The sequence below is a fragment of the Malaclemys terrapin genome, chromosome 2 (genome assembly GCF_027887155.1).
Source record: "Malaclemys terrapin pileata isolate rMalTer1 chromosome 2, rMalTer1.hap1, whole genome shotgun sequence".
In the NCBI taxonomy this organism is placed as follows: domain Eukaryota; kingdom Metazoa; phylum Chordata; order Testudines; family Emydidae; genus Malaclemys; species Malaclemys terrapin.
Genome location: NC_071506.1, coordinates 284,384,445 through 284,407,774, shown reverse-complemented (window position 1 = coordinate 284,407,774; position 23,330 = coordinate 284,384,445). Strand labels below are relative to the sequence as shown.

Below are 23,330 nucleotides of genomic sequence, written 5' to 3'. Positions count from 1 at the left end.
GATGTCACTATCACCACAAATATTAAGGTAGAAAATATCCTGCTGTAACAAGTATTCCAATAATAGGTAACTCTTTTCTTTTTAGTGAAGGGGGGGAATGGTTGATCAGCCAAAGCTCTTACATTGTAGTAATCTTTGCTCTACCAAGTATACGGTTGTTCGGAGGTGGTTGTCATTCTTGGCATTGACCGGAGGTACTTGCTGGTCTCCTGAGTCACTAGCTCCAAATAGAGGCTAAAAATGCTATTTCGGCAGTGATCCCAGCCTATGGCTGGAGAGGCTGCACTAGAGACCCAAATTGGATCCTCTTGCAGTAGCATGTTACACTTACTCTGGTCTTCAGGTCCAGGCTCAAGAAAAACAAGCTTCCTGAGGCTATGAAGGGGTAGAAAACTCTCTTGTTGTGGTCAGTACTTGTGCGTTTAGAAAATTATTTAATTTTTAATGCATATGTGGTTAAATTGGATTCATTTATTGGGAAGATGAAGATTTACAAATATGGCACTAGTCTGTGTGCTTAACCTGCTTTTGTAAATGCTTGTCAAAATAAAGCTGTAGATTTTTACAGGAAAATATAAAATTAAGGTGACCCCTGAGCCTCTCAAACTACTTCAGTTGCTCTTTTCAGTATTATATATATGCTGGAAGAAGTGGAATCCAAACTTATCCCATAATGAAATTGTAAGTATGTGTAGCTGACTGCACTGGTGCACCGGGGTCCTCTTTTGAATGAATGATTCTGGAGGTTAGTCATAGCTTCCTTAAAGGCTAGTCTCCAGTAAACCATAACAAATTAATTTTAACCTCTCAAATGCTAAATGCTAACAACACAAGCAAAGACCTTTGTAGATGACTGCAGCTTGTTTATTATCAATAGGTTTTGTCTTGACGTCTACGTTTATGAGGTTTGGAGTTCAGCAATTTTTCTTGTTAGAGGTTGTCTAAAGGCAACTTCAGAGTGATAGGAATAGCAACATGGAAGCTTAAGTAGTCACTTAAGCATCAACTAACTTAGGGTTTTCAGACTAATGGGAAATGTGTATAATACAATTGTAGTCTTTTCAAAATGTCTCACGACATTGATCTCCTACAGTTAGTTAAATAATAGAGGGAGAATGATTTAGAGGCACAGACAAGGGAGAGACTTTTTCAAATGAGATTTGAAGTGAGATGAACAGTTGATGAGCTGGGAAAATCCAGAAAGACTGTTCCAGAGAGCAGGAGCTGCAGAGAAGGTTCCATAACTTCAGAATTGTGGCGACAAACAGGTGATACAGAAGTAGAGAAACACAGTGTGCAAGACAGAGTAGAACGAGATCATGGAGAGCTTTGCAAAACAGAGCCACATTGGAACTGGATCCTGAAATAATCATTGGAGGTGGTTGGAGAATGGGGATAATGTAATCGTCACTTGGGTACGTAAATGCATCTCATTTTTTCACTCCCTAGATAGTTATGCTTTTTTTCTTCTGCGGTGGAATGTATTTGGAGTTTGATTCAATGGGACGTTGACTTGATGACGTTTTCATTACATATGACATTCTCTGCAGTTATCTGGAGTGTACAGTGGTTAGGATTAGTTAGGTCTGAAAAAGGCATTTTTTTGCCTTTTCCCAGATTAGCACTCACTTGACTATATTAAGAGCATATCTACATGGGACACTAAGAAAGTAGAGGTGAATCAACTAAAGGTGTGACGTGAATGTGAGTAACTCAAAATGCCTTAACTCCTCTCTGTGGGTGCTCTCACTCACCGGTAAAGTGGCCTTAGGGTACGTCTTCCCTACGATTAGGACGTGTGATTGCAGCACATGTAGGCATACCTGAGCTAGCTCGCTAGAAATAGCAGAGAAGCTGCTATGGCACGAGCTAGCTGCTCAAGTATGTACCCAGTGTCCTGGGTGGGCTTATGCTTGGGTATCTATCCCATGCTGCCATGGCTTCAGCTTCTCTGATATTTTTAGTGAGCTAACTCAATCAAAACTAGCTCTGGTAGTCTTACACAAACTGCATTCACGCCTCCTAATTGCAGTGTAGATATACCTCCTCGAAGGATTAAATTACAGTGAACTAAAGCCAATTTACTCTTGAATGAGAGAGTATCCATATGGGTGTTAACACACTTTAATTTATGCACATTCAGTTCATGGCTTTAGTTGATTTGCCGGAACCTTCCTGAGTGTCCCCATGTAGAGAAGCCCCAAAAGTCTGGATACCCCAGCACAAAAGGGAATTTTACAGTGTGATGCCAAACCCCACAAGGCTGGTTTTTGTTGATGTTTTTCCCAGTTTGGAATATCAAGATTATAGTAGAGTTGTGGGGTATCCTTGGTGGAAACATTGAGTGCAGGTGAAATATTTGTGTGGTTAATTTTACTACATTTACTTTCTAGTTAAGGGCTCAATCCTGCAAGTGCTGTGCATTTTCAACACTTGCTAACTTAAGTAGGAGCTAAGGGTACTCAGCAGTACCTGCCAGTATTGGATCTTGCATCTTTAGTGGTTTTCCTCTCCTTAAAACCAATTCACAGAAATATATCTTGCTGGCTACTGTTTTTAACGCAAATCCTCCTTTTCAGAGACATCCTGAACTGCCATTCTCTCAACGGCACTTTGCCACTAATCTAGATTTACCACAGCTAATTTCTGCATGTAGCACACTTGTCTGCTCTTGCATGAAGTGAGACTTTTTCAGACTTTTGTAAAAATGAAGTTTCCTGTTTCTGAATTAGTCTCTGGAAAGGTCTGCTATCAGCACTAAATGAAATATTGCTTGATGTGCAGTTTGCTGCATTAATGTTCATGTTTACTAATGATTTACGCTTTTTTGCCCTTTCCCCCTCCCTTTCCCTTCTCCTATTTCTTTCCCTCCTTTTCTATTTTCTCCTCCTAGAAGCCTAGACTGTCTTCTAACACTGGGGCTGCTACTGACACAAGACCAGTGTACTTTTCTACCTGCCATTACAGTTCTAAAACCTTCGGCATTTTACAGAGCTCTTGCTTTACATCCCCGGAGTTTACGTGTAGAAGAAACGTGTAGCTCTACCGTCCCGCTGTCAGCTGATCAGCCCTCCTCCTCCTCCTCCTCCCTCTCTCTGCAGTGCTTGTTGAAACCTTCCTTTCTTTGTGTAAGCACAAACGTGCATGACAGATTTTTTTTAACTGCACAATTTTAGCAATTTGTCAAGGCTACTTTTTAACTTACCTTTACAATTCCATTTTTATTTAATCCATCTTTTAAAAAAAATTAAAAATTCACTGGGGTTTTAATTCTTAACGAAGGGTTTGACAGTAAATCCAAGCTGTGCTTTCATAGGGGATGGGTCCACCATGACTGCAGCTCTCCTCTTTCACCATCACTGAACACATCCTTAGAGTAATCCTGAGCTCCACCTGCCTTTGTCCTTGCTGCTTAGAAACCTTTGTGAATAAGGATTTAAATTTAATGATGCCATTTTCTTTGCTAAGAAGAGGTGGCTCTTTATAGGATCTACTATAGAGACTTTAAATATAATTATTCCCAAATTTGCATCTACTGAGACCTAAGGAGCTTTGTCTTTTTCTTTAATAAAAAAAAAAAAAAAAAAAAAAAAAAAACTCTTTTGTTATCAAACTGGTATCCACTAATCATTACTTAACCCCCCCCCCCCCACCAAAAAGCAATTGTTTTCGTGTTTCGCACCCTGAGTCTCAGTAAAGCCAATCGCATTGATACTGGACTGACTACTTCAAACTTGGAAGCAAGCGAAGAGTTCCATTTTAATTACAGCTTTTATGTGTGTTGATTACTTTTGTGGGAAAGGCATGGGGCTCAGATGCAAATTATTTTTACCTGCCCTCAAAAAGTATAAAGAATGAATCTGACTAAAGGAGCAATAAAAATGGAACAGATGTCAAGAACTACATTTAACTTGTCAAATTTCTAACAAAATAATTATCTGACAAGGCTCCAATCATACTGAAAGAAACAGTGCCTCTTTGAACTCCCGCAGATCTGTCTCTATGTTCAGCATGTCATTTGCAATTCCTGCTGCTATTCCAGCATAGATATAATTCAAGTCTTTCATGTGAAAAGTTTTGCTACTACAGGAGAATTGTCATTGAGGTGTAGATTTTTCCTTAATAGTAGACACTTTATTATAAATATTGCCCTCTCATGCAGTCCTTGTATTCACGTGCTTTATCTGCTGCTAACAAATATATATATATAGACAAAATATAAAAATAGTGTACCAAAGGCATACACTTCTAGAGCACATTAACTGCTATAACACCTAGATGGATTTTGATGCAGTACTGAGACTGAATTTTTCTAGACCAGGGAATGCTTTTTGAATGGACTGTGCTATAAAATAAATCTTAGTCTTGGCCCTAGTTTTAGGCAATAGTCATGAGGACATCTCACACATTTAATATTTTCAGTTTGAGACATCAGTCCACTAGAGGCTCTGTCACTAAGTTCAGGAAAGCAGTTTCACACTCAGTTTGCTCATGGAAAAATTAATAGCCTAATACGTAGCACTTTACAAACAGAATTCCTTTCAAAATGCAGCCAGCCCTGGGGTTGAACACAGTTGTTTTAGCCAAGCACAGTACAATGTGTAACAGTTCTGGACACGTGAAACAGTATCAGGAGTCTAAGGCAGAATATGATTATCCAAATCTGCACGAGGCCACTACAGTGGAGCCAATACTCTGACATGGGTAAAAAGCATCACAGAACCTTTAATGATCAGGTGGCTTACACCTGAGTATTTCTAGCACCGCAGTAATATCATAACCATACTGGGGCACTGGTACATTGAGTCACTGGAAGAGTATTACCTAGGGTTGCCAGTTTTGGTTGGAGGGATGGCAACCCTAGCGTTACCTGTTGAATTACCAGCACTGCGAATTGCAGTACTCTGAGTTTTTCCTTGAAGGTCTCTAAGGAAAGTACTGATCCATCTTGGTTTAGCTTGAGAACTCTCTCAATCCCCACTGAAGCTGGTATGTGTCCAGAATTGTTACTTTGTATTACACACATGTCTCCTTTATACCTTCCCCCCCCTCTGTACCTGCATTTTAGCATAGGGTTAGACAAGATGACCCTTGTGGTCCCTTCGAACCCTATGGTTCTATGATTCTATGTCTTCAGCCTGTTTAATGACATATATCAGAATTTGAAAAGCTTTTCGTTCTCCAGTTAATGTGAACTTACTGCCTTTACTTATTGAAAGCCTCATTAGTTTGAAGCTGACAACTTCACAATGCGAATTTACTGAGAGCTCTGAACAGTAACAGTTACAGTGTTAGCATTACTATAGGAAATTTACATCTGTTTACTTCCTGATAAGACACTGTGGCTTATGAAATTTTTTTAAAATGCGGGCGTGAAAAATGTTGGCATTCCTATCTGGTCTCTCTGTTTTTATGCATTGCCGAGCTACCACATGATTTGCAAAGACTGGTGATCTCTTTAGAGGCCAGGACTGGAATTACCAGGTCATGACTGAAGTGCATTAATAAAACTCTTTTGGTCCCCTGTACTAGAATAAGACTGGCACTTGGGATTCAAGATACATTGGCAATAGGGCCATACCAAGATCCCATTCTAGCTTTATGCATTTTTATGTAGCAAACTATCTTTAGTGGTGGTTTGTCATGTGGTGTTATATGGCCATTGGGAAATGTTCTTGTAATAGCCACAATGTTTCTGCTTGGTTGGCTGAAAAAAACAATGATGCTATGATAATCTTTCTCGATCCTCGATGGATCATTCTCTTAAAAGGATGCTATGGGGCTCACTACCAGGGATTTGGGGACTTCTGGACAAAGACCAGTGACTGAGTAAAGAGGGGGCATCCCAGGGAAACATTTTTAGTGGAACCTGTCATTATCAAGCCTAGAGGAATTTTTGCTTAGTGACACAAGTAGTCATTCTTCCCCTCCACAGGAGGTGGGCAATGCTATCTGTGACCCAAGCTCTAGGAATCTGCAACTGAAAATTAAACTCCCCAAGTGGTTTTATTATGCTGGATATGCATCTCTTAAATATTTCCACCCAAGCAATTTATTAAACATTGTGGCAGTTAGTCTGGTAAAGTTGCCTTACAGGAAAACTCTGCCAAAGAAGTTCAGAAAACTAGCAGTTCCATTTTTAGCAAAATCAGCCTTAACATCTGTCACCACTACCCAGCCGTAACAGTGCGTCAGACAGAACAAAGCAAAAGTTGATAATGAAAACTGGGGCACCCCTGTGAATCTAGTCACTATCAACTACTGAGTTGCATAATTCATCACACGTTATCACAGGACCAAAACTTATTTAATTATTTTTTTCCATTTTTCTGTATTTTCTTTTAATCGTGTTTTTTGTTTGAGATATGTATTGCAAATTTCCAAAAACTTATTTTGAGTTTATTTCTCTGTTGAAATGTCCATTAGAAAATTTCCATCTAACAGACAGATCAAGGTTGTCATGCATGTCTGATGCTGTGACTCTTTCTGGAGTGAAATGTAACACACGTTTCTCAGGGGGTGGGGAAGGGAGAATCGATTTTTCCTTATGGTTTCCAGTTATGCCTTTTTGTATGTCGTAAGAAGGAAAAATGTACATTGCCTCTTGTGAAAGATTTCGTGCAGTAACTGTGTATGCCAACGTACTCTTCTGAAATTTTCAGGACGCTATCAGGCTTGTGTGTTGCTTTATTTAAACTGCACATGCACTCCAGGCTTTATTGCCCAGATGCAGGAGATAATGTAGAACCTTTTTCAGAATATTTTATAACTTAATTTATGCCTCTAAAATTGTATATTATGTTTGATTCCAATAGTTTGTATATTGTGAGCTGTATATCACTTTGCTGAATAAAGCACCCTAATAAACACCTTGCACTAATGGCTCAATAACTGCACCTTGGTGGGAATCTTCTTGGTGTTTTATGTGAGACCAACTTTTGTTTAAAGTCAATATATAAAGTCATCCAGACTGACCTTGACTCTTATTCCTAAGTATTGCTTAGGGTTTGTTATAAAATTACAATACATTCTAGTTGTGTGTCTGTAAATGCCAAAGGACAAGTTCCTGCAAGAGGAAAATGGTCTGACGGTTGGGATAACATGCTGTCTAGATAACTACTGGACGCTCCTCTCCTCATCAGAGAACCATTTTAAGTGTAGTTTGTTCAGTAAAAGGAGCCTTAATAACCTGGGTGAACTACATGATTCAGGTACTACTTAAAAATTAATACAAAGAATAAAGTCAAGTGTCTTCCACAACGCACACGGATCAAACTTTCAAATCCTGAGAGGTGCACAAGGTGCCCAGTTCCATGTTGGGGCACTCAAATTAGTATTAAGACACCCTCAAACTTTGTATTGGATAAGAATGCTTAAAGTAGGGCATGGGAAGATTTTTTCCCCCTGAGAAATTCAAAGCTGCGAGATTAAAGACGCTTGTTTCCTACTTCAAAAAAACCCTCCCCTCCTCCCCCTGCATCTTGTGCTTATTTGGTCCCTATGTCCTCAATAGTGGTGAGTTTTCAGAACTGTCCAGACTTCACACTCAGAGTTGACTCTGGGCCATTAAAAGTAGGCTTACATGATGGCATATTTTCCAGAGAAGAATTATTTGAGTCTTAATTCTTATGGAGTGAAGTCAGAGCGAGCAAGAAGGAATCTGGCTAAATAAGCATGTTGTATTATTCTGGGAATTGTTACGCCTGTTTGAAACTGCTTTCTGTGCTTTTGGAGGACTCTAAGGGTATATCTATACTTACCTCCGGGTTCGGCGGTAAGCAGTCGATCTTCTGGGATCGATTTATTGCGTCTTGTCTAGACGCAATAAATCGATCCTGGAAGTGCTCGCCGTTGACGCCGGTACTCCTGCTCCGCGAGAGGAGTACACGGAGTCGACACAGGAGCCTGCCTGCCGCGTGTGGACCTGCGGTAAGTACCTTGTAGTTCGAACTAAGGTACTTCGACTTCAGCTACGTTATTCACGTAGCTGAAGTTGCGTATCTTAGTTCGAACTGGGGGGTTAGTGTGGACCAGCCCTGAGAATGATCCAGAATGGGATGAAAGTTGAAAGGAGAAAGAGGTAAGAAAACAAGGAAGGGTGGGGACTGATAATTTGGACTGGAGACAGAAGAGAATTTAGGTACATCAGGCAACTGAAGAGCACTAGAAACTCAGGAAGTTTCAGGGTAATTTGGTCTAGGATTAGGTTTTTAAAAATTTACATCTGTAATTGCTGCTTAAACTCTTCTTCCCGTCTTCCACATTTACTGGTATGCTATGAATAGGATAATGTAATTCTTTGTTTTCATTGCCAAGCGAGTCCTGTGAAGGGGCTAACTGGTTACGTTGGCACTTTCATACTGCATGGATGACTCTTAAGAAGCTAGATGTAAAGTTGCCCACCTCACTTAAACAAAAGAGAGTGCATTATACCAATACAGCCATTATGGTATACTCTGTTAAAACCAGCTGTGTGCACATAAACTGATTTGTGTTAATCAAGTGAATTACCATTTCAGTATAAATTGTCTAGTGACTTCAGACAACATTGCAATGAGAGAGATCCTTTCCTGGTCATCTGCTGCAAAATATTAAGATTTTTAGAAGCTAGTGTTTTCAGGAACGTTTCATCTATTGAAGAGTCCGTCAAAAAGAAGCTTTCATTGCCTTATATACTGTTCGCTGAAATCCAGTGAAACTTACACATGAATAAAATATGAATTTTAAAGAGACTCTCACATTTAGAGTAAAAATTCAGTATAAGTAAAGCACTCATCCAAAAGCAATTGACTTTGGCACCTATTTTCTGAATGATCATTCTTATTAAGGTATTTGTATTTTGAATACAAATGTTCTCTTAAAATCCCAGTTTCAGCTTGATCCTGCAGTGACCATATAAGCCTTAGTTTGATATTGGTTTGTTATAATGGAAATAACTGCTATGAAGACCTAATGCCGACTTTGCAGGATTGAGTAGGGGAGGAATATGCTTGTTTTAAGTACAAAACTTGATGATATTTAGAAAATTGCAGGAGGAACTACCGTAATGGATGCTAAAATTCATATTAGTTCCTTGTGGTCACAGAGCCACAGATTTTTAAAGCTGAAAGGGACCAGATAGTCTGACCCGCGTAACACAGGCCAGCGAACCTCACCCAATAATTTTGCATCAAGCCAATGATGTCTATTTGAGCTGTAGCACAGCTTTAAGAAAAATATTCAGTCTTGATTTCAAGAGTTCAAGTGGTGGAGAATCCATCATATCTTTAGGTAAGTTGTTCCAATGGTTAATTACCCTCGTTGTTAGAAAATTGAGCCTTATTTCTAATCTGAATGTGTCCATGTCCAGCTTCCAACCATTAGATCTCATTTCCTGAAGCATTAATGAGCCCTCTACAATTAGAATTCCACCCCCCCGCCCCCATCTGGGTACTTATAGACCATGATCAAATCACCTCTTAACCTTCTCTTGGATAAACTAAAGTAGCATTTCAAGGCTGACATTTAAATTTTCACTAGTGAATTGAGCAGCTATAAATGAATCTGTTCTTCGTGCCATCACAGTAGAAATTATTAGACTGAAGAATCTTAATTCTGAAAGAAATGTCGATGCCTTGGAGTCAGGATACTTGGGTTCTACTCCTAGCTGTGCCACCTGACAAGTGTGACTTTGGGCAAGTCATTTCACCTCTGCCTCCATTTCTTCCTCTGCAAATCGTACTTTACTTACCTTCTGTATTTTAGAAAATTAGCATATGCAACCATTCCTTGTTTTCCAAATTACCAAATATACAATTTGCTTAGCTGTTAAATGTCCAGAACATTAATATTTTAATAAAATCACATTCTAAGCAAAAGTTCTTATAAATTAATTTAATATTTTTACATTTAATGTAATTTGAATGTAATTTTTAAGAAAAGTGCTGGATTCACAGCCATGGAGACCAAAGTGCCCCATTATACACCTCTACCCCGATATAATGCTGTCCTTGGGAGCCAAAAAGTCTTACTGCGTTATAGGTGAAACCGCGTTATATCGAACTTGCTTTGATCAGCTGGAGCACGCAGCCCCACCCCCCCCAGAGCGCTGCTTTACCGCATTATATCCGAATTCGTGTTATATCGGGTCACGTTATATCGGGGTGGAGGTGTACCACAGAAAAGTACAGCATGTCCAGCCTTGGTATGTGTCATCCCTCTTTCTCCCCTCCCTCCCCCCCTTCCCCACTGGGACCAGTGCCTTTCTAATATGCCTCTTTACCTGAAAGTATCATGTCTCGGAATGAGAGGGTAGTGTAATCTCCATGCCTTTTACAGCTTTGAGCTTTTTAATGAGATGGCCTACCAGGGAGCCAAGTAGTGCTATTTGAGAAATGCTGCTATTCCCGTGGTATCAGTGCTCTTGGGTATGTGATTAGAAAACAATCCTAGCATCCCAGCAGCTGAAGCAAGGAATGGCAGTAAGGTTCTGTGAACAAATTCCTAGTTTTGAGTCTGGTGCCTAAGTAGTAATACCTGATACGAGTCCAATTTAAAAAAGCTTATTTGGATCAGTGAAATCAGAGCTATAACTTTCCCAAGTTATGACATATTGTGCCTAAACTAACTCCCCCTTCACAACTCCCAGTGACCTATGGTAAGTAACAAATGCTCTGAAGCCTTGTTTTTAAAAAATGACAGACTTCCCCTTCCTACTCTAGATACCTTTCATATACAATTGCAGTTGAACCTCCCACCAGTAACTTTCTCATGTCAGTGTTCTTGTTTTTTAAATAAGGGAGGCTCATTTATAAAGGGTTGAATGCTTCTAAAGTAATGTATAGACTGTCAAGTTATGAAATTAAGCAGATATTTGAGATCTGGTTTTTAAAGCAAAATAACACTTATGTGAGAACTTAAAGAATCTTAGCATGGTAATAAGTGGCTTGGGTAAGTCTGTGTATTATCTCTTTCTAGAAACGTGTGTGCAGCTTTGAGCATTCTGCTGTATGGAAATGATATGAACAAATAGGCATGTTCCTTTAGGGTCTCTGATACAAATATCATTGAAGGAAAATCTTACAGATGTAAGAAAAATGTGTGCATAGATATATATCATAAATATTACATGTCCCCTTTTAAGAGTTCTTTGCGGTAACCTAGATAGTGCTTGTATCAGAACTATTATGCCACAGTGGTAAAGAATCAGAACCTTTCTTTTAACATTAAAGGAGTAACTTTATTAGAATATTGCAAACAATATCCTCTAAAGCTTCTCTGTTGGCTTCAGTATAGAGCTCCATGCTACAGATGTAAAGAAACAGCAGTTAATATCCTTGTAATATGTTTGCACCACTTCTGTCCTGAACAAGGACAGAGGGTATAATTGTTTTCTTGCATATTTTTCCCTGCCTGTCTGGCTCTGGCATCTCCACACTAGTACCTTTTTTCAATAGTGCTTTCATTTTTGTTTCACAAGCCTAAACATTCTAAATCTCTCTCAAATATTCTACCAGTCAGGGAATAAAGTAGCACTTGTAGAAATGGATACATTTGTGTTGGAGTCTTTTTCATTAGTCTGGAAAATCAGAACCCCTCAAAAGCTCAGACTCATGTTACTGAGTAAAGGGAACAAGAGGTCACATATTCTACTTTATTTTGCAAGTGAACACAATGCAAGGATGATTTGAAATATCAATTATCATATGTCTTAAATTGTAAGATCCGTGCCTTGGGGAAGCTTGTCTTATGTTTGTAAAATAACATACCTACACAGGATGTTAAATACTTATGTGATGTGGGACTTTATTATTTGGCTTTCCGGTTTAATGGCACTACCCTTCTACAAGGTAAAGAGAACTCTCTGCCTTTCTAGCATGGTGTCAGGTCGGTCAACAGATATCAAAACCAAATGGCCTGGATTCTGTTGCCTATGTGTTACTAGGGCACTTGCCAGTGGGGGTATATTGCTTTCTTCAAATATATATGAGATGTTGGGCATAGATTAAACAAATTATCTAAACTCTTGCAAGAAGGGAGAAGTTGGAACTAAAAAGGATGTAGGGTTTTTAGAAAAACAGCACTCTTTTGTAGTGAATGCTAGTCTTGTCTCCTTGACTCATGAAGGACAGTAAGTATTGGAACTCGTACAGCTATGGGGAATGTACTGAAAGCGACTGTGATGACTACAAGTAAAAGGAGGAACTCTTTTGTTTCAATAAAAAAACGGTTGTTATGGCCATGCCTTTTTAAATGGTACTTTCCTAGCAATCATTCTGCTTTGACTTTTTGCTGCTTTAAGGGTTGATTCAAAGATGCAATGCATCCTGATTTGGATTGTTCAACAGAAAATAGAAAGTTTATTATGAATTTAGTACATATGTCAGGAAGATAACAAAAAGTTCTCTTTTCTGGCAAGGCTTAGCAAGAGTTGGAAAGAAGGGATGGTGATCCAAGGGAAAGTGTACTATGATGGTGGGCTCTATTCGCCGCTAGTGGAGCCACTTCTTGACTGCTCTGGGGATTAGCACCTTCCAGGTGCTGCACTTTCCTCTGGTGGTCTCTTCATCACTCTCTCCTCCTCTCTCGTTCCAGGGACTGCAGCCTTCCGTTCGTCACTCGGCCCTCTGGCCAGATCACTATGTGATTTCCATTTCCAGGGGGTTAAGTAAAAGTCTCTTGTCAGCAGCCTCAGGCAGTCTTCCCATTCATTGCCCCAGGTGCCATTCCCTCAGTGGCTGGTAGAGGAACCCAGGCCCGCCTTCTACTCCGGTTCCAGCTCAGGGACCCTCTTGTCAGGAGCCAAGGTCTATTCCTTCCTGAACCTTGCTCCCTCTTCCTTACCCTTTGGCTCTGCCCACTCCTCTGGTTTTGCCAATCTGAACTCCCTCCTCCCAGGGAATAACCGTAGGCTACCTGCCTTTGTAATCCCAACCAAACCTCCCTTCTTCTAGGGAGTGACTGCAGACTTCTTCCCTGTAGCCCCCTTGTTGCCAGCTTCCTGGATTTATAAACCTGGCCCAGCTCCTCCCCCAGCTGGACTCCATCAGCCAATTAGGCTTTAGTGCTCCCTGGCTTTCCTCCAGGTGCTGCCTATAGGTTAATTGGTCTGATTTACCCCTTCAGGCCTTGTGTGGGGTGGACACCCCATCACATGTACATACCAGTGGTTTTAAGTTTCTTAATCATCAACTGACAGCAGGATGAGTTGACATATCTGTTACAATACTTGGAATTTTCTGAGCAAGTGGATGTTGCTCAAAATATTCAAGATTCTAGGTTTCCAAAGCTCCCATGAATTTAGCTTAAAATTTCTGCATTTAAAATGGAACTGATGTGACAAAGTCGTGATTAGAAGTAAATCCTTATATTTTTCTATATTTCCTAATGAGAAATAGGTAGGAGTCCCTTTCCTGTTGGTCAGGTTTGCAAAATTGAGAGTTTACTAACTTGGACACTAGATCTACTTGTTTACCATTGCCAAAAGGTTAATGGTGACCAAATAGTCAACACAGTTCATATCAATAACAAGGGGGAAGGAATGCAAGCCAAAATAGGGAAAGAACAGGTTAAAGAATATTTAGCTACGGTAGATGTATTTGAGCTGGTGGGACCTGATGAATTTCATCCTAGGGTACTTAGGGAACTAGCTGAAGCCATCTCGGAACTGTTAGCACTTATCTTTGAGAACTCATGGAGGATGAGTGAGATCCCAGAAGACTGGAGAAGAGCAAACATTGTTCCCCTTTTTAAAGATAGGTACTAACAGGGCCTAGGGCATTATAGGCCAGTCAGCCCAACTTCAATACCCGGAAAGAGGCTGCAACAAATTATTAAATGATCAGTTTGTTAGCACTTGGAGGATAACAGGGATAAAAACAGTCCTCAGGAGCTATCCTGGGAGACCTTTTTCCTGACATCTTTATTCCCCAGCTGAAGGTGTTTGGCCAGTGCTGACCTGTCGTTGATTACTCAATACCGTCTCAGAATATAGGTAAAATATCTGGGATGTTCTAAACCTATTGCTTATGTCTGTGTGCACTTAAATCTAATAAACTGCAGTGTTCGACAAGAGCACGCTGACTTGCATCTAACCCTTGATCAGACAGAATTGCTGAGTTCCTAGTGATTTATTCCTAACACCACCTGGAGTGAAATAGTTAAGTTGCCTCTGTTGGGGGTTCTGAAAACCCTGGGTAACAGATTTTGGCCTGAAACAAACTAGGATGTCACAAGTTATACATAAAATTTTAAGCTTATTTTGTATTCTTTCTTAAAGTAACTTTTTAGTTAGACCTACTTAAGCAGATAGGTTAGATTAATCCTTTCTACTCTTAAAAAGAAAAAAAAAAGTAGATAAACTAACCAACTACTTTGTTCTGCTTTTATTAGTAACATGGCCAAGCTTCAGGGACAAGCTACTGAACAAAAACCAATCAGGAAGGAAATGGTTTCGCACAAATTAGGCTGTTAGATAACCCATGTTGTGAATTTAAAGCTGATGCTTGTTTTTTAGAGAAGCATCTCTGGAACAGTGTAGTGAGAGCACACCTGTGAGCGTAAATGAGGAAAGGGGACCAACTGCTGCCCCATTGATATCCTCAGAGAGCCGCCTGGGGGTGGATGGTAAGACAGCTCTTGTTTTATATAACAGGATGTAGTGTTCTAAATTGGCATCCCTGTTTCATGTTGGCTAAGCCAGGTTCTGAAGTGAGAGCTTTCTTAATATTACATAGTCCTACCTTGATGAGTTTCTGCCCTCCCCCGACTGCCTTTTTTTTGTATGCGTGAGAAGGGGTGGATGCAGAGGTTGTATGATTTTGTAGACTGAGCACGACACCAGGAGCCGGGAAATTGAGTTCTAATGCTGGCTCTGATTACTGGCACACTCCATGGCCTTTCGAAAGTCACTTAATCTTTTCATTTCAGTTTCTCCATTTGTAAAATGGGGACAGAGGGCTATTTATATAACTTTGTATTTTCCTAATACTATGGGTCTTGTTTTATCCCAGCACTCTGTAATTACGGAGTAGTGTTGACTTGTCCCAAGGATAATCTTGACCTTTCTGACTTTTGCTGAGCTAATCGCTGTTTTTTGGTGACGATATGTGCCTGGGTTATGGGGCGTTGAGCAAGTAGGGATGGACCCTGGGGGCTTAATCAGTAACTGAAGACTCACCCAAGCTTAAGATGGCTGAATCTTTGAGTACGTGGCTATATTATGTTTAAATCGGGATGGGCAAACTTTTTGGGCCGAGGGCCACATCTGGGAATAGAAATTATATGGCGGGTCATGAATGCTCAGAAAATTGAGGTTGGGGTGTGGGAGGGGGTGAGGGCTCTGGTTGGGGGTGCGGGCTCTGGAGTGGGGCCAGAAATGAGAAGTTCAGGGTGCGGGAGAGGGCTCCGGGCTGGGGCAGGGGAGTGGGGTACGGGAGGGGGGGTGAGGGCTCCAGCTGGGGGTGTGGGCTCTGCGGTGGGGCTAGGGACGAGGAGTTTGGGGTGTAGGAGGGTGCTCTGGGCTGGGACCGAGGGGTTTGGAGGGTGGGAGGGGGATCAGAGCTGAGGCGGGGGTGGGGCATGGGAAGAGGCTCAGGGTTGCAGGCTTTGAGAAGCACTTACCTCAAGCAGCTCCCGGAAGCAGAGGCATGTCCCTTCCCTGCCTCCTATGCGGAGGTGCGGCCAGGCGGCTCTGCTGCACGCTGCCCCGTCTGCCAGCACTGCCCGTGCAGCTCCCATTGGACCGTCGGAGGGGGGCCATGCTGCAGCTTCCAGGAGCCGCATGGAGCGGCTACAACCCTATGCCCCGGCTGGAGCACCGACCGCAGCGGGACAAGTCACAGACCCCGCTCCCCAGCGGGAGCTCGAGGGCCGGCTTAAAACAGGTGGCGGGCGGGATCCAATCTGTGGGCTGTAGTTTGCCCACCCCTGGTTTAAATGATAAAACTCAGTCTCCTGGGTTGCTGACCATTATTCTCTAACTAGCTCCTTTATGAACATGCAGATGTCTTTGAACAAATGATGTTTTGTCAGTAATTCAGGGAAGGTGCTGAAATTGTTGCATTAAAAATAATCCGTGTGCTGCCATTTTGGAATCTCTGAAGTAACCTGTGCTTATACTTTCAGAGCCGTTTGTGGAGCTAATGTCCAATTCCACCAATAAAGTATCAAATGACTATTGGGTTAATGGTCTAATGCTTCTAAAATATCATGCTGAAACACTTGTACAACGTAGCATGGGAATACATTTCACTAATACTATGGCTTGACCAGAATCTGAGAAGAAAATGCGTGGAAGTTGCTTAATAGAATCCTTAAAAGTAGTGATGGAAAAGGTCTATGGGTAATTGAATCTATCCCCAGGAGGATTGCTGTCTACCTTCTGTTTTTTAGTGCTCTTGTCCCTTTTTAGGTACAGATATCTACTGAAACGGTGCTGCTATCCCTTTTCTTGGGAGCCTGTTGAGGAAACACTCTCATCTGTACTCTGCACAAATGTGCACTCTCTCCTTCCCATTCGACAGGATACTGCAGAGTAGTATCCCTCTTTCCATGCAGTGTAATAAAAAGCTCATCTTCAGAGTGTGAGCTCTTTTCACTGGAAGCATTCGGACTTGGCTTTAATGAGCAACACAGGGTCATAGCTTTAGAAATGAGTTGATGCTCTGACTCTGGGGTCGGAGATTGCTTCAATACTTCTGGCTGTTCCAAACAGCGAAAGAAACAGCTTTCTAGAGGTAGATGGGTAGAAACCAAAATTCATCAACATGCATCTGACTGCATTCAATCTGTGATTGTTACACTACGTAAGGCTAACAGTTAGTTCCCTTAGGAGCCGTCATACAGCTTTGGGCTGCAGACTCTTCTGTGGACAGTTGATGCTGTAGGCGGCTACACAATTTGATGAGTGTTAGCGAGCAGGCACAGAAGCGACATAAGAATCCAGGAAGCAGAATGCAACATGATTTATTCAAAAGGAGAAACTGTCTGGAAGACTATGTAGATTTGGTTGGTCATGTCCTTGATTGTTGAACTCTTTAACTATAGCAAAATTATATTATTCTTTAGTACTGGAAAATTCTTCAAGCTAATCTTTATTTCTTCATTGCAATAACATTTTTCAACTTTCAGTAAAAAGCCATAGTTAGAAATCTACTAGGTTATTTGTGTCCCCGCCCTCACCCTGAAGGCTGGTTTAACTTTCTGATAAAGGGCAGAGTCTATGACTACATTTACTCTTTTTCTGTACTCTATTCCTGTTCTTCCCGTGCAGCTTCCTTTCTCTTAGTGGAAGTGGTTAATTTATTCAGAAGCTGTCATTGCTGCACAATACTGAACACTAAAATCCATTGTTGCCTAACTGCTACATTTGGGCCTGCCAGTTGTGTGCCATTGCCCACTTAGATGTGCTCCTGTTGCAGAGAGCAAGAAATAATGTTCTGTTTAACACCCACAGGAAATGAGGGAGGAAATCTAATGCTTTGCTCATTCAGTGACTTGCATCTGACAATCTTAAAGTTCAGTACAAAATTGGTATTTCAACTCTCTTTCAGATTTGGCCATACGGGGACAGATGTGTGGAAAGGTGGTTCATTGTCTATCACAGGGTGGGTTAGTGGCAGGGCTGGGACTAGAACCCACGTTCCCTGAGCCAACCACTAAAAAGGTTTCCTCCCATCTGAAAACTGGCAGGCATGGAGTCGTCATGGCTTAAAACATCAAAATATTTGCTAGCAGAAAGCAGCCTTGGGTGCCAGATCATCAGTCTGTTATGGCTGTGTAAACCGCTCCTGTGTTAAGAAGAGTTGGCCACAGGGAGATCAGAGGTGTCTGGGTTCTTGATACAATGCCATGGATTCTTCCTTAATTGGTACACAGCTTTTTTGTGTTTCAGAACTTTTCTTGGTGCCAATTTAAAACGTGGCTGTTGGATTAAATTTGTCAAAGGGGGAGAAAGTCCCGGTCTGTCTCTGATCAGCAATAAGTATTTAATCTGCTAAGGTATGAAGATGATAGTAACTCAGTGATAAGTCAGTCACAATTTATATGATAGGCACCAAATCACAATGTTCACTTCCAAGTCTGAGAATATAGATTTTTATTTTTACTCTGTCAGTGGAATGGGCTCTGTTACCTCGATGAAGTGAATGGAAAAAGGTAAAGTATGATTTTAAGTGAATACTGCATTATAACATGGCTTATCAGCTCTTGACAATTCAAGTAGATCCTTAGCTAGAAGACTTGCCACCATTGCTCAAAACGCATGCAGGGTTTGGGATAGCGGTTTTCGGGGGGTGGGTTGGGGAACTACAACCTGTTTCTATATTAGCTTCATAAAACTATTTTTTTGGCAAAAAATTCCCACTAGTGGGAGTGCTAGCATAGAAAGAGCTTCTAAATGATTTTAAAACAATGGTTGCAGGTAACTTGACTATACTAGTGCTTGTACTGTTGCTACTCCCAAGTTAGCTTCACAGGTGGTAACAACATTGGAAAACGTGTGCTAAAAACGTTTAGTGTGCAGAGTTACTCTGAATAAAGGCAGCTCTGACCTCTTCTAGGGTTCACCCCTGGGGAACAGCATGTAGGTGAGCTGCCCCAGAGCAGTCCAAGCGCAAATGGCCTCTCTAGAAATGTTAAAACTGCTGAGACATAGTGCACAAAGTAGAGAGGGCAAATATATAAAGCTCTAATCTTAGTTCTAGTAGTCTTGGATGCTACTAGTAATAATAAGTGTGATATTTTGATTGTGTACATTTCAAACAAGCCTGACTGAAGTGCTAGATAAGACTATAGTAAATAATCTCTTGGCCCTTTGGGATGGAGTATGTTACCTAATAAGTCTTTTCTGTACTCTGTAGGGTAGTTAACCATTGGAACGTATTGCCTAGGGACATTGTGGAATCTCTGTCATTAGAGGTTTTCAAGAGCAGGTCAGACAAACACTTGTCAAGAATGGTCTAGTTATACTTAATCCTGCCTTGAATGCAGTAGATTGACCTACTGAGGTACCTTCCAGTCATACAGTCTATGATTCCATGTCTGACTTCTGTTGTAAATGATCTCCTGAACTTAGATTGTTGTTTATTTATTTATTTTTTTAAACCTAAAGCCTCATAGAATATCAGTACAACCCCCTGCTCAAGGCAGGACCAATCCCCAGACAGATTTTTGCCCCAGATCCCTACATGGCCCCCTCAAGGATTGAGCTCACAACCCTGGGTTTAGCAGGCCAATGCTCAAACCACTGAGCTCTCCCTCCTGTGGTAGATCCTTTAGGAACCAGCTTAAGTGTTGAGATCAAAGGAATATTAAAACCCTGTATCCCATGTCTCAGTCTGGGTGCCAGAAGGACTGCAAAAGTGTGTGTGTGTGTGTGTGTGTGTGTGGAGGAGGAGTGGGGGGAAAGAGTGGCATGCAACCAAAACATCTTGAAAACCTATTGAAATATGTGGCGCTTTATTTATTTATTTATTTATTTATTCATTTTGCTACCACCACCATGAACAGTCTCGTCAAATATAAATAATCAAATGTGGATGGCTAGACGTAGAGGAGACTCATTTGGAGTTGAGGTTTTTTTTGGTTGAATTCAGTGCTCTTTACAACAAACCCACCTGGAAGGTACCACTTTCTTATTTTGTCCTGTGACACACAAAGTGATGGGACAGTAGAAATAGTTTCTCTTCCTCCCCATATAAATTAAGGATCAGATTGGCACTTGCCCAATGTGCTTGCAAAGGGGAGTGAGCGGGATAAAACTCCCCTTTAGAATCCTGTATTAGTTACTCACATTGCAGATCAGAGCATAGGCAGGGAGAGCAGCTTCCATAGGGCTACTACTCCTGTCCTATGCAGGAAGGTAGGGTGAAGGATGAGGATAGCCCTTGACTTTACCTTGCCCTCCAAGTGCAAGGAGAGAAGCAGGGACTGAGTTGTAACTTTGAGTGACAATTTATTCCCTTGTCTGCTCCTGGGACAGTGGTGCTTTTACTCAGGACAGATTGTATTGTTACTACCTAGCCCCATATTTAATATTTCTTGTCTCTGTCGGTTTATCTTGTATTATCTAGCTAGGGTCTTATGCCAAGAGGCGAATGTGAGTGCCATTCAGAGATCACTGCTAATTTCCTCCCCATTTCCCCTCTTTCACTAACTTATTTGCCCGCCCCCTCTCTCCCCCCCCCTCCTCCCCCCCCCCCCCCGGGTAGGATGTGAGGCGGTCCTATGAAAATCAGAAATGGTTACAAAGCTTCTTGGAAACTCATCAGTCACTATTTTATTGTAAAAGTAAAACAGAAGATTAAAAACCTGATTGATACTGATCCTACAAATTTCATGATTTTTATAGCACAGTCAAGTGCTTGGCTGAAAAAGGAAACATGACATACAATAAAAATAAATATAACATGGTAGAAATGTTCATTTTTTTTCTATAAAGGTATTAAACAAGGACAGCGTTTGAAGTAACAAGCAAACTGTTTTCAACAGCAGATAAATAGAAATAAGTTTTCATATTCGATTTTCTCTGCACCATGTATGGTACTGAGAAGATATTTATCACTTTTTTATGGCTTGTCTATTTTAGAAAAGTTGCACTGATTTAATTAAATTGATTTAAAATCAGCATTAAACTATGAACCCATAATGTAGATGCATTCAGACCAGTTTGACCCTTGCTGAAATTGGTTTAGTTTGCATCAGTAAATTATTGAAGTAAGCGAACTTGATTTAAGCAAGGGTTAAATTGATTTAAGTGGGTTTACATTTTGTGTTTGCCTTGATTTATCTACATTGGTTTCAGGTCAGGTTTGTTAAACCAGTGCAACTTATTAAATGTAAGCTGGGCCTTAATGTGTATCGTCTAACCGAACATTCCTTATGAAAGGAGTTCCATTGAAGTCAGGAGTGAAATCCAGGCCCTTACGGGGTCAATGGCAAAACTCCCATTGACTTTATTGGGGCCAGAGTTTCACCCAATGTAAGCAAGGGTACAGGCTCAGACACCAAATTTGTTTATCATTTTTTATCTGAATTTAACATTGTGGGCTAGTGGAGGGAAGTAGTGGGAAAGAGATAAGTGTGGAGCAACAGTGATCATACTAAAGGCAACTTTGATTGTGAAATGGCTTGAGGTATTTCCTAAAAGTAGGAGAAACTGTACTGAAATGGATGTCGGGAAAGAACATATCCCACATCCTACTACCACCCACAGGAAAAAAATCACCCGCTGGCATGCGGCCTTTTAAACCTGCTTGTATGGCCAAGAACGTAAGAATGGTCATACTGGGTAAGATCAATGGTCCATCTAGCCCAGTATCCGGTCTTCCGACAGTGGCCGGGGCCATATGCTAGAAGGGAATGAACAGAACAGGGCAATTATCGAGTGATCCATCCCCGTCATCAAATCCCAGCTTCTGGGAGTCGAAGGTTTAGGGACACCCAGAGCATGGGGTTGTGTCCCTGACCATCTCAGCTAATAGCCATTAATGTAGGGGTCTCAAACACGGCCCACGGAGCTCTTCCCTGCGGCCCATGGAGCTCCCCACCCCCCCATTTACTTCCTGTCGCCGCCAAACTCCCCTCACCCCCGCCCCCCCCCCCCGAGTTATTTTCTGTGCCTGTTAAGCTCCCTGTGCGCTGCTCCCCAATGTTTGGGGCACCTGCCACCCCCCCGCGCCCCGCGGAGTGTCTCCCGGCACCCATTTGCTGCCTCCTCACTGCCCCGGAGCCTGGAGCATACAGTGACTCAGGAGCCTGCAGCACACTTGAATCCACTCCGCTCTGCAGGCTGCCGGCTTACGGCAGGTCCTAGTGTCCCTCTTCACTAGGGCCAGGGCAGGCTGCCCTTCCCCTGCCCTTCTGCCCTAGTCCTGAGCCTCTCTCTTTAGTGAGGTACTGCCACCCTGGAGTCGCTCTAGGTAAGCGGCGCCAGGCTGGAGCCCACACCCCGCATCCCAGCCCCCTGCTACATCCCACCCCCTCCCTGTCCTGAGCCCCCTGCCACACCCTGCACCCCAACCCCCTGCTGCACCTCTCACCTCTCCTGCACCCCAACTCCCTGCCCTGAGCCCCCTGCTGCACCCTGCACACCTTCTGCACCCCAACTCCCTGCCCTGAGCCCCCTGCTGCACCCTGCACACCTTCTGCACCTCAACTCCCTGCCCTGAGCCCCCATCACACCCCGCACCCTTCCTGCACCCTAACCCCCTGTCTGGAGCCCCTGTCACATCCCACACTCTCCTGTACCCCAACTCCCTGCTGCACCCCTCACCCCTCCTGCACCCCACTTCCCAATTCCCTGCCCTGAGCCCCCTGCCGTACCCTGCACACCTGCACCTCAACTCTGCCCTGAGCCCCCATCACACCCCGCACCCCTCCTGCACCCCCTGGGGGTAGAGAGGGGGCAGACTTGGGGCGAGGACTTCGGGGAAAGGGTTGGAATGGGGGCAGGGAAGAGGTGGGGCAGGGGCGGGGCCTCATGGAAGGGGTGGAGTGGGGGCGGGGCAGGGGGCAACAAGGGGTGGGTGTCAGTGATGCGGCCCTCGGGCCAATGCACTAATCCTCATGCGGCCTTGAGTTTGAGACCCCTGCATTAATGGATCTATCCTCCATCGACTTATCTAATTATTTTTTGAACCCAGTTATACTGTTGGCCTTCACAACATCCCTGGCAATGAGTTCCAAAGGTAGACTGTGCATTGTGTGAAGTACTTCTTTGTTTGTTTTAAACCTGCTGCCTATTAATTCCATTCGGTGACCCATGGTTCCTCTGTTAATGTGAAGGGATAAATAACACTTCCTTATTTACTTTCTTCACACCATTCGTGATTATATAGACCTGTATCATATTCTCCCATAGTCTCTTTTCTAAGCTGAATGGTCCCAGTTTTTTAAATTTCTCCTCATATGGAAGCTGTTCCATATCCCTAATAATTTTTGCTGCCCTTCTCTGTACTTTTTTGAGATGGGGTGACCAGAACTGCATGCAGCATTCAAGGTGTGGGTGTACCATGGATTTATATGTGGCATGATATTTTCTGTCTTATTATCAATCCCCTTTTTAATGGTCCCTAACATAGTTAGCTTTTTTGACTGCTGCTGCACATTGAGCAGATGTTTTCAGAGAACAATCCACCATGACTCCAAGATCTTTCTTGAGTGGCAACAGCTAATTTAGACTCCATCATTTTGTATGTTTAGTTGGGATTATTCTTTCCTATGTGCATTACTTTGCATTTATCAACATTGAATTTCATCTGCCATTTTGTTGTCCAGTCACCAAATTTTGTGAGATCCCTTTGTAACTCTTCACAGTTAACTTTGGATTTAACTCTCGTGTGTAATTTTGT

General features: G+C 42.2%; 1 protein-coding gene across 9 annotated transcripts in view; it reads left to right on the top strand.

The window, feature by feature from the left end:
• MAP4 (microtubule associated protein 4) overlaps window positions 1-23,330 on the top strand; it is a 258,149-nt gene that overhangs the window by 110,024 nt on the left and 124,795 nt on the right. The window lies entirely within an intron of this gene.